Consider the following 16,680-nt stretch of genomic DNA (forward strand, 5'->3'; position numbering starts at 1 on the left):
TTGGATAAAATTAAGATTTTTTTGGAATGCGAACAAGCTGGAAATCTCCCATTGACTTGACAGTCTCCTCCAGTTTTCTCAGATCCTCATTTAGTTACGCTACTTTCTCACCCTTGGCAGTTGCTTGAACTTGAAAATTAAGGGCCTAAACTTGTTTGTGCAAAGAAATTGAAGAGGCTTGACTAGCATTTTGCATACTCTAAACTTCACATCCCAAGGCATAAATCTAGCCTCACATCTCCATAAGAACATCAAGCAACCTTCGAAATTTTGTTGAGTTGTTAGTTTGAGTGCTTGCTTCAGCATGATCAGTTTGTGGAGTATTGGTAGATGATGGTATTTCAGCATGAGCACCCAGACTTGGAGATGAAACTTCATAACCTTCTTCAGGGAATTGAGAGGCAAATACATCTTCTAGATTGGCAGGAGAATGACTAACATCATCACTAATAAAAACAAGTGAAGAAGTACCTCTTTTCTTAGCAGCTCCCCCTGTTTCGGTGTCTTCAGGTGGAGGGGAGTACTCTTCGTTCTCTGTCTCTTCTTCCGTGCCATGATGACCTTGTTCTCCTCTTACCTCTTTTCATCTGCTTCTTTCCTCATCGTTTCCCTCTCTTCACTCCTCTGCTCTGTTTCTTCTCTGTCTTGGTCCTCTCTCTCCTCAGTCTTTGGAACAAAATGTTGTAAGTTCCTTAAAGCAAGAGCGGAAATGGTAATATCTTCCTCATCTTCTTCATCCCGCAAGATGAGTGCTCTTCTTTTCTTGGTGTTGACTCCTAAATTTTGATTAGGTTATTAATTAGGCCTTAATTGCTTTTATTTTTCCTTTTTAGATAATAAATAATAAATAAATAAAAAGAAAAAAAAAACGAAGCAGCCCATCGGGGTGGGCCTTTGCGCCCAGCCCCTCTTCTTCTTCTTTTCCATGTAAGCCCCGTGGCCTAGCCATTTTTCCCACAAAGCCTAGCCCCCTTCTCTTCTTCTTCTTCCTTCCCTCTTCTTCCCCTACACCTCTGCAACTCACACACACAGAAGAGACCAATGTGTGAAGGACAACCTACATATGAGGAGGGTAGGCCGACGTCGGCCGGAGATGACAGATCTCAAGCGCCATTAATGGTTGCCTAAAATGCCGAAAACGCTTCGTTGGATAAGCTCAAATAGGACGTCGGTTCAGCCGAGGAGGACTGGTTATCAAGCCATAGGCCGGCGGCTGAGGCCCTCTGTCGACCAGACCCTCGTCACCTATAAATAGGAGGCCACAAGCTCCGTTGAAGGACATGGGAACTCGGAGATCTTCCCTTGAGTGACTTCAGGGGAGAATCAAAGAGGGAGCACACGAGAGATCGGGTTACGAGGCTCAAACGACCTACCTTCGAGAGACTTCAAGGGAGGCCGGCAGCAAGCGAGCCCGAGGGGGAGAGATCCGAGCGAGTGGAGGTTGAGCGAGAGAGGAATCAGAGCGTAGAAAGCTAGATTCGAAGAGAGGAGAAGGCGCCGTCGACGCTGCCTGCTGCCGTCCCCGTGCCGAGGCGTATCATCCCTTAGGCGCTGCTTCACCGCCACCTGCCGAGCCACCACCGCCATCCTTGATGCTGCACACCGACGCCATGCTAGATCTTGGAGCTGAGGGGCTGTTGTCGCTGCGCCATCGTCATTGACGCCACCGTTCGCTGCCACAACACACCGTTGTTGTAGCCAGGTAACAGCCGTGCTCACTCGCATCGCCACTATCGCTCCGCCTTCTCCCCAATAATCTAATAGCCACTCGTCATCGTCACCAAAACTCTAGCTGCCATCAGCCACATCGTCGTCATCGAGTCACTTTGTTGTCCACACCTAAATTTTTACCAAAAAATCATTTTCGAAAAATGGAAAATTTGTTTTTCCACAAAAATATTTCATGTCAAATTCTCGCATATAGATTACCTAGGTGTTTAGTATAGTTTTTTAATGGAAGATGTTTTTCCTAAAATAATAATAATAATTTAATTAATTAATTTAATTAAATTTTAAAAAAAAAAGAGAAGCAAGATGGGGCCAATGATCTAAATGTGACTAGCCAAGCCTAGGAGGTCAAATTGTAATTAAAAAGGCAAGTTGGGGCCAAAATGCAATTTTCAAAAGTTGAGGGACCAATTCAAAATTTTGTAAAATCTCTCTCGAGCCCTTAAATCATCATCTTGGTCCTCAGTGAAGTTGAAATTGAACTTGGGCCAGGTCGAATCAATCAAATTGGGCCAAAAGGACCAAATTTGCATTAAATTGAGTATTTTCGGATAAGAAAATTGTAAACTTTGAGGAACTTTCTTGCAAAATTGGGTGGGCAAAATTGCAAAATATGGTCAAGGTCTTAAACTAATGTACTTGAGCTTGCTAATTGATAAAAAATCGCAGCCAAATTCATGGATTAAAGTGCTCAAACCAGCTGACAAATCCCAGCCCACAAGTTGGTATGAATTTGGAGTTGCTGAGTAAGCAACTTGGTGGCCCCACCATATCCTCCTCAGCTGGCTAAATAGCCTGATCTTTGCACGTGATGGAAAACCATGACTAGTAGTACAAGTTGACAAAAATTTGCGAGGGATAAGCTGCTGAAAGCACGGGAAAGTCGCAACAAAATTGGCACACTCAACATCTACAAAATTTGAACATTTTGACTAAGTCAGAAAGTGGTTGGACTACTTAGTTGGTAGGCCTGGCAGGAGGGAAAAAAGCCAGTCAAGAGATTGTTTAATGCAGGGGATAAGATCTATGAAGCATGCTCATTTGAGGGATAAGAGGGAGAGGACAAGAAGAACGAGGGGGAGCTCGGAATCATACCCAAGAAACACCCTCAGAAGCAACTCCAGAAAAAAAAAAAAAAAACCCCAGAAGTTGCAGACCGACCTTGAGAGAGAGAGGTGGAATTTTCACACACATGCAGCCAAAATTAGTCAAAAATCAACTAGAGACTAAAACTTCACTCAAAGGTCTTTCTATCCATAGGCCACACGTCCCAAGTGGAGTTCGGGAAGGTCTCCTAAAGCCCCCCGAAAACCACCCTCCTGGCAGGCCAAGGGAGTCCTAAGATTTTTCTAGTGTTGAGCCCACTTGGTCACGAGCAAGGAAAATCGAGTATTTTTTAGAAAAGGGAGAGACAAATGAGGAAATCCATGAGTTACAAGCCAAACTATAATGCATATAATTTGGGGGTTTGATTTGGCCAACAAAAGAGGTTCTAAAGCCTAATTTTGGAGGTCAAAGAAAACCTTCGTTTTCAGCTTTTTCTTCTGTAGATCTCATTTTCAGTTTGAAGGAGCCATTTTCCACATGCCCTTCAGAGGATAATTTCTCGTTTCCTCGACCAGGAGTCACTTGAAAACAAAACTAGGAAGCAAGGTGACCATCTTAAATGTAATTTTTTTTTTTTGAGTTAGAATATGTTTTGATCACGAAAATCAAGAGGAAAACTAGTTCGGAGAACTAATTTTCGAGGTTGAAATATTTCTAAGTGTTTAAAGCCACTCCAATACCCCTACATGCTTGACCTGTTCCTCCCCTTTTGCATGCGTTTTTTGTCATTGTGACTTTGATGAATGCTATATGGGAGTATAAACCATGCATAGGACAATCCGGTTTAGTCTTTAAATCTCCTTGTGAACCATGAAACCGCCCATAATATGAGCCAAAAACCAATCCACACCACATTGAGACATGATTGGCCAGCATAGATCATGCATGTTTGCTTCTTGAAAAGTTCGTTTTGATGCGTTTGGTTAATCGTTTTTAGTGATGTTTGTTGCATTCGAAAGTAAATGTTACCTATTTTCATCTGGATGGAGTGATATTTCATATAAATGTTGCAGGTGATGGCTGTCGTGGCTTCAATCTAAGAATATGATATGTCTGTTTGACTTGCGTTCAACATCAGATTTGCAAAACGACCCCAACCCGCCTATTGGATGTCGTTTTCAGCTTGGTTCTTACGTATTCTAGGTTGTGATCTCTAGCTAAACCTGTTCTTTGCATGTAATAGTATATCATTGATACTTTTCTTTCACATGAGATTGCTTATGGGTAGAAATTGACGGCCACAAACATGGCCCGAATAAGTTGTTTTGAAGAGATTTGATGCAAGCCAAGTACTCGATAAAATGTCGGAACCAAGTTTCGATTTTGAGAGAGTCGATGTGAGTTCGATTATTGTGATATTCATGTGTTGTGTTGTTCAATGTTAGCATATTTCAGTTTAGGGGATTATTATTATTATTTAAAAAAATCCAAAAAAAATTCAAAAAAATACAAAAGTGATTGATGGCATCAAATTAAGGCGAAAATGATATATATGAAATTTTAGTAATTTTGTAAGGTCATTTTTCCTAACTTAATGCTATTTCGATATTTTATAATCATTTTTATAAATAATCCATTTTCCATAGATTAAAATTATTTATAGTAGTTTCATGCATTTAGAGTAATATCATGCATATTTAAATTCTCATTTTGCTTACGGGGTCTGTCCCGGGCGTGATAACAAGGCTATGTAATATTATTTGTCCGACTTGTATCGAGTCTTTCTTTTCCACATTACTTTCAAGTCTTTTCAATTTCTTGGATGTTTATTTACCGCACCACTTTTCAATAATTTGAGTGTAAATTTCTTTTCTAAATTGTGTTAGGATTAGTTTAGACATATATAAAAAAAAAAAACTTACAAAAACATTTGCATGGACACTTAGTGGTTTCATAAAGATTATAATTAGTAATCAAGATTGTGTGGCCATTTAGATAAACAACCTTCCAAGTTTGTGGTACCGCAAGGGAGCTAATAGAAACATTAGCGTAAACAAGTCCCCGTTCCTAGAAATCTCTAGTTGCGTAGGACTCGAGACAACACTCCCGTGTCTCGATTGGTTTCTAATTGACCCCAATAGGCTAGTGGCGACTCCTAGAAATATTTAGGTTGTTAAGAACTAAAAAAACAAAATCCAATGGCGCGCGAGGTATGGGCTTGGGAGAGCTCGCACCTAATTTAGGGCCATTGATCCGCCTTTTTAGGCGAATACCCCTAAACCTTTTCTTCATTTTCCCTCAGACAGAAAAAAAAGGAGGTCGTGACAACTTGGCGACTTCACTGGGGACTTGGTTACAAACCTTAGAGGACTTAGGCCGTAATAATTTGGTTGGTTGTTCACTAACATGGTCTTCATTTGATAGCGCATGTCAAAGCCACGTGGAAGACAAGGTTAGTCCACTAACAACATGTTAATTGTTTTTGTAGGTTTGGAGTAATAAGGGGTGGAGTGTGTGTTAACCCATTTCTTTTGTATGGAGATGTAGGAATGTATGTCTATATGGATGAAATTGAAGTGTTGTTTGGATATCAATTGTTGTGTGTGCCTTTATACCTACTTTAGCACTACACATTTATACACACAACCCGGGATCTAAAACCCCGATCGCACTAGGAAGCCCATAGGCGATGCCAAAAGATGGAACCCGTGTGGGGAATGGCCCATGTTTATCCACTTTTGGTACTGCTCATTTTGATTAATGATAAAGAGAACTATCCAACGTAACTGCGGAGTGGGGAAAACTCTTTTGATCTAATTGAAATGGGAACCTTTAGCCTTTAGAATCATACCTTTTAGTGAGCCTCACGAGTCGACATGCAATGTGTCTTTGCGGTTGCTGGATTTTTTTTCTCTCTATTGAAGGTACTAGTATTTTATTCCCCGACGTAAATAATGCTTTTTGTGCATATATTGTTTTATCATTAAGTTTGGCTTATTTTGTGACATATGATGATTGATCAAAATGCCTATTTAGGTTTAGATACCATGGGTTTCCCTGAGCTTCATATCATCCCAATCCCAAAGAAGGCATTGTTAGACATGTGGGATGCACTTGATGCGAGCAAGAAGACTTTTGTAGAGAAGAAACTTGGCTATCTTATTTTTCTCTTATATCGAGAGTCCCACGTGCCATTAGTGAAGGCCATGGCTCATTTTTGGAACCCCAAGACTTCAACGTTCGTGTTTGGTCATCCTGAATTGACCCAACTTTAGAAGAGTTAGAAATCATTGTTGGCAATGCCCCTGCATTCGGTCTTGTCGACCCTCTTTAAGAGTAGATCCTATCCCATTATTGAGTCAATTCCTAGGAGTTCCTCCTCTTGAAATTAAAGAACTTCTTAATAGGAATTCAAAAGGCCTCCCTTTGTCTTTCATCGAACAAAGATTCCGTAGTCTTCTCCCAAGCCCTAATTCTCAAAATTCTAAAATTTTCCTTCTAGCATTCTTCGGATTCGTTCTTTTCCTGTTCACCCAAAAGACAATGGATCCTACCCTTGCTCATGTTGTCTATAGGGGATTTACACACATGCTTCTAGCCAAAATGTTCCTCTCTCTCAACCGTTTCAAAGAGGACAAGGGTTCAATCCTTAGAGCACCTATAGGCATCCTTCAAGTTTGGATTCTCTCTCACTTAAAAGTATTTGGTGGGAATTTGACTATTACCAACATCGATAAAGATACAAACCCTCTTTCCAAACTTAAGGATATAGAAAAATTCCTCCATGCTTGGATATTCCGTGGTTGGGTAGAACTTTTTGAAAATATCACCCCAAACCAAATTTCGTGGCAAGCCCCTTGGATTCGCTTCCCTAAAGCACGACTTATGAGCAATCACAATGACCCGATTCCACTCTTAGGTTTGACAGGATCTATGTCTTATTACCCTTTAAGAGTAGTTTGTCAATATCGAGTACTTCAAGAAATCCGCCCTCCTTTAAAGGTGGGGTTGTTTCGTTTTGACTTTTGCAATAAGGTTGTCAAGGGGAACCAAATCGAAGACATGAAAAAAGAAATGGAAAACATCATCAACATCCTACATCATTGCCCACCAAGGGATACTGAGTGGGTCACTGAGTTGGAAGGAGAAATGAGGGAGCACCACGCATCAAGAGGATATGTTGATCGTCGTATTGAACCCGAAGTTGCCGTCGTCACTCCAAAGTTTCCTACGAAACCGACTCCAAAGGAAATCAAAATGGGAAGAATTATAAGGGAAAGGGATGAAGCTTTAGCTAAGGTGGAGCGTTTGACTAAAACAAACAAACGCATCCGCAGGTTACTTTGAGAGAAAAACTAAAAGATTAGTCATATTCCATTAGAGTTGTGTTTTTAGAAAAAAAAATGTATAAGGTTTTCCTTAGATTAAATTTTAGTAGCAATCTTTAAGAGTTTCTTTACTTTAGCGGATGTATAGGGATTTTCCTTCACAATTTTTTATGTAATTAGTGATGTTTTTCCCTCCCTTATAATTACTTTGCTTCTAATGGAATATGAGATGGGCATTTTGATCAATCATCATGTGTTACCCCTTTAATTGTATAACTTCCTATGACAAAATATTGATAATAAGCCACTTATGTGAGATTTGACTTATGCAAGGGGTTTCTTATTTCTATTTTGTTAAAAGAAAATATAAAATTGAAGGGTTTTAAGGTTTTTATTGTATTTTATTTTCTTTCTCATCTTCTATATGTTGATTTGTTTGTTCTTTTGTTTTATTTGTACTAAACAAGGTACCGACAACACGGCTTTAAGACAATCGCCCATCAGGACCCGTTCTGTAGCTGCAAGGATGAATACAGAAGAACAAAACAGCCGTTTTAACACCATGGATAATAGAATCACCGACTTGGCAACCCAATTTGCCCAATTTGCGAATGAGATTCGAGCTAGTCTAGTGGTCGCAGCCCCCAATAGAGACACGCTCATGCCTACTCCTGAGGCTAGCAATGCCAATGTTAGGGTTCGACCTTGCAAAGTCTTACGAGTACCATATGGTTGAGAAAGGCCATGATGTGGATAATTGCCAAACACTCCAGAACAAGTTCCAAAGCCTATTGGACAAAGATATCTTGTCATTTAAGAAGACGCAGCCTAACGTCAAGCAAAACCCTTTACCCGTTCATGTTGGGGATGTCAATATGATTGCCGAAGAAGAGGAAAGGAACGTGTAAATGGTCAAGGTTGACATCCACAAACTGTATGAAGATTTGATTTTAACTAGCTATTACAAAAGGAGCGATGAAGTTGTCCCAACTGAGAAGAAACTAGAGCATGTCACCAAGATGATCAACATGGGCATAATCCGCAATGGAGGAGGAGGCCAAGCAAATGAGACGATGATAGCTGTAATTGATTTCTCTCCCAAGAATTCTTGTTGTGAATTTGGGATGGTTGTGGAGATGTCAGTCGAGGAGGTAAGCACTATCAAAATAGCGAATGATGTCGACGTAGCCAAGGAAACCAAACGGTTAATCATAAATGAAGGAGAAGCCTTAGATGCTAAATTCGAGCTCAAAGCTAAAAGAGTTTACGAAGATCGTGAATTTTTTAAGATGGCACTAGAAAAGGGCGAAGTGATAGATACACTAGGCCAACCATGTGAAAAGTATGACTATCTCGTCAAATACTCACCTCCTCCAAGCTTTTTCATGGATCCTAAAGAAACCGTCCTTGATGGGTGGGGAGGCATGGACGACTTAACCGAGCTCAAGGAAGAAACCGTCGCCATGATGACACCAGTAATCATCGATTTATCTATTGAAGAAGAGCAATGGGACTCTAATGAATGCGAGTTTAAACATGTGGTTATTGATTTGGCAGCTAAGGAGTTTGCGAACTTAGAGCTGGGAGAGGCTAAGTCCAAACGGATGGTAATTGAGTTGCCACCATGCGATCCAGATGAGATCCCAAAAAGCCCTGTCACTAGTTTCGATCCTAAGGTAGTCCTATGGGATTATGGGACAAATGAAGTCAATTCTGTTACCCGATCAAGTCGCTGTTATGCATCCACAAAAGCTATGGAAAAGAAAGTTGTCACTAATGAGGAAGCGAAGCGATTTTTGGTGATGATCAAATCTAGTGAGTTTGACGTAGTAGAGCAGCTAAGGAAGATGCCTGCCTAGATTTCACTCTTGGAGTTTTTCAAGACCTCCGAGAAACACAAAAATGCACTATTGAAGGTTCTAAATGAGATACATGTACCGGAGACCATTGGGGACAAGCAACTGGAGGAGTTCATTAGGTCCATTATCTTGAAGGACCAAATCTCGTTCTCAGACGAAGATCTTCCGGAGGAGGGACACGATCATAACAAGGCCTTACTCATATCGGCCAAGTGTTGTGATATGATAGTAGCTCGGGTCTTAATTAATAATGGGTTCGCGCTGAATAATTTTCCAGTAGCCACCCTTCGTCATCTCAGGGTTGGTAAAGAGCAAATTAAACCATCCAAGTATACTGTCCGAGCTTTTGATGGTGTAAAGAAAGAACCTTTTGATTGGCCCTACCTCATTCCTGACAAAATTCCAAGTGTTGGATATCCCCAGCGCTTTTAATTTCTTATTGGGTCGACCATGGATCCATGTCGCTGAAGCTATACCTTCCTCTCTACATCAGATGGTTAAGTTCATTTCGGAGGGGAAAATTGTAACCATTCGTGCATAAACTGATTTTAAGATCTTTCAAGACACAGCCACCCGTATGTGGAGTCTGAGGAGAAGGAGGAATCTAGCTACCATACCTTCGAACTAGTCTCAATGGTCCATGTACCCATTGGGACCGCTCTTAAGAGTCCTGAAATGTCTGGCCCGTCTATCATGTCAAGTAGAGTGCTATTGAAGTACGGTCATATTCCCGGACTGGGATTGGGAGTGTATGCACATGGTATTACCAAGCCCATTGAAGCCCACAGGAATCATAAAAGAGTAGGTTTAGGCTATCAAAAATATATGGAGAGTCAAGTGAAATATGAAAAGCTTGTTGGTCAAGGCGTATACGGCAGAGGTAGAGGCCAAGGTTACCATGGAGGCCGTATGGGCCAAGGCGATCGTGGAGGCCGAAGTATCACATGGGCCAAAGTAACCATTGGGGCCAAGGTGTGTGTAGAGGTTATATAGGACGAATCGAATATGGAGGTTGCACTAATGCAATACAGAATCAGCAAGGCTTGCTCCTTCCATCACTAAAGGATCTTTATCCACCATTGGAGAAGACTTTTATCAAGTCACCTGAGCTACTACAAGAAGAGGAGGGAGCAATCTTAGACATAGCAAACCTATTTGGTGCCAACTATGTGTGTGCCACCTTTGATGATGACAAGGCGGAGCCTTTTTCGGGCTTCTTCCAGCTTTTGGAGTAGGGATGCTACTTACCTATCCTGTTTAGTTTTATGTCATTTCCTTTATGCATTCCCTTGCATGGGAAGAGTTGTTTAGCTACTTTTGCTATTTTCGTTTGTAATGAAGGTATTGGACTGTGAGCCATGGTCCAAGATTTGAACCTTGTAAAACGACCTTATCATGTTAATACAAATGCATCCATGTTTTATTAAGGGCGTGAGGAAGTATTCCACCAGTCCTATGATGATGCTTTGAGGCTTGGACTTCCTCATGACTCCTAGTTTTCAAAGTTTTGGGAAAAGATGTCTGAGGATATGAGGACAATCTCCTAATTCGTATTTTTTCAAATAGTTATTCAAAAAGAATTTTTGAATGTGCATCATGCATGGCATTCGTTAAGTGATTTTACTAACCCCCTCATTTGCATCTCAGGCATGTCATTTGGCATAATCATGATGTATATATTGTGACTCGAAATTGCCTGATGAAAGTCTCTTCGAATCTGACGAGGATAATGATATCTAGAAAGACATCGAAAGAGATTGGATCCGTCATGAAGAATCTAAACCCTTGACAGCCGAACAAATAGTTATTGTAAATCTTGGCAACATAGAAAATGTTAAGGAAACCAAGATTGGGGCAGGCCTTTCAGAGATCGAGGCAAAAAGAATGGTTGAGTTCTTAAAGAAATATCAAGATATATTCGCATGGTCCTATGCGGATATGCCAGGACTAGACCCAAAAATCGTGGAGCACACTCTGCCAACTGACCCAAATATGCCACCAAAAAAGCAAAAACTTTGAAGAACGAAACCTGAACTTTCTAAGAAGATTGAGGAAGAAGTTATGAAGCTATTAAAAGTGGAATTCATCGAAGTATCCCATTATGCCGGTTGGATTGCTAATATCGTCCCGGTCATGAAGAAAGATGGACGGGTCAGGGTTTGCATAGACTATCAGGATTTAAACCAAGGAAGCCCAAAGGATGATTTCCCGTTACCGCATATTGATGTTTCGGTTGATAGCACCACAGGATTTTAACTATTCTCCTTCATGGATGGGTTCTCTGGATACAACCAAATTAGGATGAAAGAGGAGGATCAAAGTAAAACATCCTTCATTACACCATGGGGGACCTTTTGTTACAAGGTGATGTCGTTTGGCCTAAAGAATGCGGGAGCCACATATCAAAGAGCAATGGTCACCTTATTCCATGACATGATGCATGAGGAAATATAGGTATATGTCGATGATATGATTGCCAAATCAAAGCATGGAGAAGACCATATTAAGGTTCTAAAGAAGTTATTTGACCGGCTTAGGAAATTTAAGCTGAAACTTAACCCTGCCAAATGCATATTTGGGGCAAAGTCTAGGAAGCTATTAGGTTTATGGTCAGTAGCCGAGGGATTGAAATTGATCGGTCGAAAGTTAAAGCCATTTGCGACCTCAAAGCTTCCTCTACTATCAAGGAAGTTCGAAGTCTCCTAGGTAGATTGAACTATATCGCAAGATTCATTTCTCAATTGTCAGAGACAGCTAAACCATTCCTCAAACTCTTGAGGAAGAATACTGAGATTGAATGGGACGTCGAATGCCAGAAAGCCTTTGAAGAGATAAAGCAATACCTTCTTCAGCCACCGGTGCTGGTACCACCAGTTCCAAGAATACCACTGGTCCTCTACTTAACCATCCATAAGGAGTCACTAGGGGCCATGCGTGCCCAGAAGAGGCCAAGTGATAAAAAAGAATGTGTGATATATTATCTTAGCAAGAAATTCACTGTTTCTAAGATGAATTACTTAGAAGTGGAAAAAATTTGTGTAGCATTGATTTTGGTATTGCACCGGCTACGCCAATCAAGTATCCACCATCAGATTTTGCTCGTGACAGAGAATGATCCAATCAAGTATCTACTAGAGAAGCCAGCTTTAGTTGGGAAGATGGCTAAATGGCAAGTCCTAATTTCTGAATTTGATATACAAAGCGTAGCACATAAATCAGTCAAAGGGAGAGCCATAGCCGATATGTTGGCTGAAAATCCTAGAGAAGTAGAATTTTTCGACACAGCGGACTTCCTGGACGAACGTATTTTGGCAGTAGCAAATGATAAATGGACCATGTACTTTGACGGGGCTATAAATTTATCTGGCTTTGGGACTAGAGCAGTTTTGATCTCTCCAGCTTACCAACATTATCCCATAGTTGCAAAATTGATATTCCATTGCACTAATAATATCTCAGAATACGAAGCGTGCATTATCGGCTTGCAATTAGCCATTGACATGAATATCAAGAATTTACAGGTATATGGCGATTCTGCACTTATTATTCTGCAAACAGAGGGTCGCTGGCGGACACGTGATCATAAGCTGATCCCATATCATGAATTCCTTAAAGAATTAACGAAGGAATTCGAGGAAATATCCTTTGAATATTTGCCAAGGTCCCAAAATCAATTTGCTGACGCATTGGCCACATTGTCATCAATGTTGTGTGTGACGAGGGATTGGATATTGAGCCATTAAAAATCGAGATTCTCAAACACCCAACTTACTGTATGTCGGTTGAAGGCGAGCTAGATGGAGAACCATGGTACCACGACATCTTGAATTACCTCCAACAGGGAGAATTTCCTCAAGGATGTGAGGTAGCTGACAAGAAATATATCAAGAAGTTAGCGTCAAAATTCTATGTTTCTGGTAGTGTGCTCTACAAATGATCATTTGATTTAGTCCTGTTGAAATGTGTCGATGATAGAGAAGCCAACCAGCTAATGAAAGAAATACATGAAGGAGAGTGAGGACTACACATGAATGGCCACCTTTTAGCAAAGAAGATCATGAGGCTTGGATATTTCTGGTTAAGCATGAAAACAGATCGATCAAGCATGTTCGCTATTATCATCGGTGTCAGATTTATAGAGACAACGTCAACACCCCACCTAACAAACTGAATTTGATGTCTTAGTCATGGCCATTTTCCATGTGGGGAATAGATATAATCGGGCCAATTAACCCCAAAGCTTCTAATCGGCATCGCTGATTTTGGTAGCTATTGATTATTTCACAAAATGGATTAAGCGAGTTCATATGTCAATGTCACTGCGAAAAACGTAGCCAAATTCATTCGTCGTGACATCATTGCTCGTTATGGTGTACCAGAAGCCATTGTTACTAATAACGGCTTGAATTTGAATAACAAGATTGTGGACGAGTTGCTTCATGAATTCCAAATTTACCATTTGAACTCGTCACCTTATCGCCCACAAATAAATGGAGCAGTGGAGGCAGCTAACAAAAACATAAAGAAGATCATATCTAAGACGGTAGACAATTATCGTGATTGGCATGAACGATTGCCATATGTGTTGTTGGCATATCGAACCTTAATACGTACTTCGACGAGGGCAACGCCTTACTTGTATACGGTATGGAGGTAGTCTTACCGGTAGAGGTGGAAATTCCCTCGTTGAGGATTCTCTCGCAAATTAAACTCTCAGAAGCTGAGTGGATGCAGTAGAGATACGAACAACTGAATACGATTGATGAGAAGAGACTTAGTGCACTATGCCATGGTCAATGCTACTAGAAATGAGTTGCAAAGTCCTTTAATCACAAAGTTCGACCGAGACATTTCCAAGTGGATGAACTTGTGTTGAGGAAGGTATTGCCTATCATACTGGACCCACGCGGAAAATTCTCTCCAAATTATGAAGGCCCTTATGTCATTAAGAAGATACTACCCGATGGGGCTTTAATTCTAGTGGAAATGGACGGTCGCGAGCTGCCAAAGCCTGTAAACACTGATGCGGTCAAGAAATACTTTCCATGAATGAAATCAAGGCTGTATAGCCATTTCTTGTACAACCCAAGTCACTTAGCACTCGCATCATGCATACATTCTATACATGCATATGTATTCATATTATGTGTATCTAGTTGCTTTGGTGGAAAGATAGTAAAACGAAGAAAATTGAAATGACAAAACAAAATGGCAATGGTCCACATTCGAGATATTCCCAAGAGTTGTCGAATACAAACTTAGGAGAAGGGTAATTTGGTATCATTTCTAATGTACCCTCTCTAACCTCTTTTGTTGACGTAGTTTCCCTATTTGGCAGGAACGTCAGTATTTGAAGAATAAAACCGAGAAGTTTATTTGAACAAGACAACTCTCTACCAAGCAAGCATGTGAGGTGTAACGCATGTTGAATTTACCTAACTTGGTGTAAAAGATGTGTCGTTCTAAAGCCAGTTCAATTATATAAAAAAGAAGCGCTCCATGGACACTACTAGCGCTTCGGCCTAGTGGTATGGGGAATGAATGAACAAGTCCGAGAGGTATGGTGTTCGATCCTTGGAAACAGCAACGAGGTTGCCATAAAAAAAAAGAATAAAAACATTTGCACCTTTCACATTTGCAAAAAGAGGAGAGTGCTTGAACTATTGAGACAAAAGATCTTAGACTCTCTTCAATCCTTAAAGCAATAGGTTCATTCCACCGTTTGCCACCGAATTATGAAATTGATGGAGGGATCACCTAACCGCCAAGGCCACATGTAAATACCCTTCTTCTCAAAATCAAATGGAAAGCAAATGGAGATTTTCCATCGCAAGAAAGATACTTTAGTGTTTTTCTAGAAATAAGCACAAAAAATGGAAGTTCAAGAAACAAGTTTTCCACAAAGTTTGCAAAAATCTTCTTTATGTTTAAATTGTTCATCCACTTGATGGATCACTCATTTTGAATAAAAATTCTCTATGGAGATTAATCCACCCAGATGATCTCAACAAAAATGAAAGGCGATGTTACTTATGCGAATCGAGAAACACTTAGGATGAAGAAAGGCAACTCATTTCCAAGCATGTCCTTTAAGCACTCTAGGATTGAAGCGAGAAAGAAAACCTATGTCATTTAAGGTCAATGAATTCATTCGCAAGTGGTACATAGATCAAAATGATAAGAGGCATCTCTTTCCTCTATCATACACACTACAGGTGACAATAGTTAGCCCATTTGAGCCTTTTAATGTGGAGAATTTTCTATAAAATACCCCTGTCAAGAATCACCCCACAAAGGGGCAATTATGGAGGTCTGGGTTGAAATTATTCGGAGAGGAAAGATGAGAAAGGCTTCCATACGCTCACTTGCATAAATCCTTTTGTGGTAACCTCAGGTGAGTTCTTATGGAAGCTTGAAGCATCCCAAAGTGAAGAAGAGCATTCTTTTCTCTACCCAAACACCGATACCCTTTGCTTAAACCAAGTTGAGCCTAATTGTTCATTTCTAAAACCCGAGTGGTGATTATCTCCCCACATTGGGGGCATGGCATATGGTTTACCAATGCAATTGGTGTTTACATGAGAATACAAAAAGCATCTTGAAAGTCAGAAGAGCTCAAAAAGTCCAAAAGAGCAAAAGTCAAATGAAAATTAAAGGGCATGAAAAAGTAGTGTACCTGGTAAAAGCAAGGCCAATGCCCAGGGAAAAGAAATGCTTGCATTGAAAAGAAAATCACTGCAAAAGCAAAAGTTATTATGTTAAGATGATTAGTCAAAGGACTCTCGAGACATTTTGAATTTTAAAAGCCTAGCGCTTTAAAACAAATATGGATGATATGGTAATGATGCCATGATAATCACCTACTCTCAAACTCCTCTTCGAAAAAGTGTTGAGCCTTTGGAGCCTTTCATCGAACCAACATTACAACATATTCCCAAAGTCTCTTCGGATTGGGATAATTCAAGTCGAAATTAGGATTTTCTAAAGAAGATGCCACTCAAAGAAGTGAGAGCAAGGTTGTCTTTTCTCATCTTAAGGTTTCTTGACTTGTAAACCCGGCGAAAATGTTGATCGGTGATTAATTCATTTCATAGCCAATGATGTTTATCCATTGCTAAAACCATGACTAAACCTACACTACAGTCCTTCTAAAAGACCTTTTAGATTGGTCAATGTGTACTTATTGCGAATGATTCAAAGCCTTGCACACTAGAAGATTGAGATTGAGTGATTAATTTATTTTCCACATGAATAGATGGGATCAAACAACCATTTTCTTGAGAATATTCGAAAAGCCCTTTCTGACTAGGGTCCCTGCTCGGCATACTTAACAAGCCTTTCTCATAAGTCAAGGTCATTTTGACAAGGACTTTTCTCCTAAGAGAATTTGACGATCAAAGATATCATCCAAGTGTGATGATAGTTTTGTGATTTTGTCAAGTGGTTAGAATTAGTTTGATTTGTTTATACAATCATTGCCTTCTCATTATTGATACACTTTTGATATTGTTTCTGATGACATGTGTTGAAATTGATCTCATCTAGTATATGTTTGTTACTAGAATACTTGTTATAACAAATTTTATTTGATGTGCAGTACCCATTTTAGAATATTCTTGAATGACAAGTTCCTCTAGTGAAACCACACAATTTCAAAGGATTCATGGGTTAGCCTTAAACCATGCACTTTCGAGAGTTTTTGGTTATCCTTAAACCAT

General features: G+C 40.1%; 1 pseudogene; it reads right to left on the minus strand.

The window, feature by feature from the left end:
- The window catches only part of LOC120295693, an 80,716-nt pseudogene extending 78,991 nt beyond the window's left edge, over nt 1–1,725 (minus strand).
- Between the last annotated feature and the right edge of the window lie 14,955 nt (nt 1,726–16,680).

Source organism: Eucalyptus grandis, chromosome 7 (assembly GCF_016545825.1).
Source record: "Eucalyptus grandis isolate ANBG69807.140 chromosome 7, ASM1654582v1, whole genome shotgun sequence".
In the NCBI taxonomy this organism is placed as follows: domain Eukaryota; kingdom Viridiplantae; phylum Streptophyta; class Magnoliopsida; order Myrtales; family Myrtaceae; genus Eucalyptus; species Eucalyptus grandis.